Genomic DNA, 2,356 nt, shown 5'->3' with positions numbered 1-2,356 from the left:
TCAAATTGAAATTCAAAATCAAATCATAATTAAACAAAAGTCAAATTAAAATCCAATCGATTAAACGAAGTGAAAATTAAAATCCATCAAACTTTTAAATCAAAATCCAAACCATCAATTAACATTGAAATTAAAATCCAATCGATAAAATTAAAATCGATTAACCAAATTCAAAATTAAAATCGACTAATCGAATTCAAAATGAAATCAATGAACTAAAAACTAAAATCCACTCGATCAAATTGAAATCCAAATCGATTGAATTAAAATCGAGTTCCAACCGACCAATCAGTTTAATGGTCTATGAGAGATCATTAAGGCGAGTAGTGTGGGATCACCACCCCCAATTGTCCAAAAATAAAAAAATTAAAATAAAAAAAGAGAAAGAAAAAAACGTGGACACACATTTTCTTCTCCATCTTTCTCTTCTCTATGTCCTCCATCTCCCTCTCTCCAACTTCTCATAACTACCCATGTCCTTCACTATCTCTCTCATCTTTTCCTCTTTCATGTTTGATGGTAGAACCACCATAAAAGATGATCAAATGAACCATTAAAGAAAAAAAAAATTTGAGGCGACTCTTTAAAAAACAGTAACATTTTTTCCACCATTAAACCTACAACCGTCTTCTTCCTTCTTAAAAAAAAAAATCACACCTCCATTAACGTCGTTAACTCCTCTCTCCCACATTGGATGACAACCCTACTCCTTATTCTTCTCCATTTTAAAAAGAAAAAAAAAACCTGCAATAATCAGCTTCTTCCATTAACATTTTTTCGCCCTCTTCAAATCCAAAAAAATGGAAGATACCCCTACCCAATCATCTTCTTTCTTTCATTCTCTCTATTTTTCTTCCTCTTCACTACATCCTTTTTTTCAATCATTCAAACAACAAAAAAAAAAAATCGATTTTGGAGGAAGATTCACACATCAAACTCGCAAGATCACAGCACAACTCATAAGCTATTTCGAGTTTTTGTTGAAGGAATCCAAGCATCCGAAATCATTCGGCAAAGGTAATTTTTTTTTTATTTACTTTTTTATTTTATTTATTTATTCTTGATTTCATAATTTTTTATATACCTCAATGGATTCGTTGATTTTTGAGGTGTACGTGACACTAATGATAATTTTTTAAAATTTCTGAAATATTGATGGATCAACCAATTGATTATTAATATTATCAGATCGATTTCCTCATTTTGTAATATTAATGGATCAATTCATTGGTTTTGCAAATATATGGACTAACTCAATGATTTTGGCACACGTGACGATTTTAAAAAATCAAAATTTTCTTAATCAAAATTATTGAGTTGACTCACTGATTTCGGGTACATTAAAAATTTGAATCGATTTGTTTTCTATAAAATGGATATGTGAGTTAATTTAATGATTTTGGCGCATGTGGTGATTTTAAAAATTCAAAATTATTGAGTCGACTCACTGATTTTGGGTACATTAGAAATTTGAATTGATTTGTTTTCTATAAAATGGATATGTGAGTTTATTCTGATTTTGGCGCATGTGGTGATTTTGAAAAATCAAAATTTCTTTGATCAAAATTATTGAGTTTACTCACTGATTTTGAGTACATTAAAAATTTGAATCGATTTTTTTTTCTATAAAATGGATATGTGAGTTAAATCAATGATTTTGACGCACGTGATGATTTTGAAAAATTAAAATTTCCTTAATTAAAATTGTTAATCGACTCACTGATTTTGGGTACATTAGAAATTTGAATTGATTTTTTTCTATAAAATGGATATGTGAGTTCATTCAATGATTTTGGCGTCCGTCGCGATTTTAGAAAATCAAAATTATTGAGTTGACTCATTGATTTTGGGTACATTAGAAATTTGAATCTATTTGTTTTCTATAAAATGGATATGTGAATTAAATCAATGATTTTTGCGCATGTGGCGATTTTAGAAAATCAAAATTTACTTGATCAAAATTGTGAGTCGACTTACTGATTTTAGGTACATTAGAAATTTGAATGGATTTTTTTTTTATAAAATGGATATGTGAGTTAAATCAATGATTTTGGAGTACGTGACGATTTTGAAAAATCAAAATTTTCTTGATCAAAATTATTGAATCTACTCACTGATTTTGGGTACATTAGAAATTTGAATCGATTTATTTTCTATAAAATAGATATGTGAGTTAAATCAATGATTTTGGCGCACGTGACAATTTTGGAAAATCAAAATTTTCTTGATTAAAATTGTGAGTCGACTCACTGATTTTGGGTACATTAGAAATTTTCTATGAAATAATCACGTGAGTCAACTCATTGATTTTGTGTATATGAAAAATTTTAAATCGATTTTCTCAATAAAAATCAAC

This window comes from Akebia trifoliata, chromosome 16, assembly GCF_017979445.1.
Source record: "Akebia trifoliata isolate Shusen 1 chromosome 16, ASM1797944v1, whole genome shotgun sequence".
NCBI classification, from domain to species: domain Eukaryota; kingdom Viridiplantae; phylum Streptophyta; class Magnoliopsida; order Ranunculales; family Lardizabalaceae; genus Akebia; species Akebia trifoliata.
The sequence above is the reverse complement of the archived record's forward strand: the minus strand, read 5'-3'. Positions refer to the sequence as shown.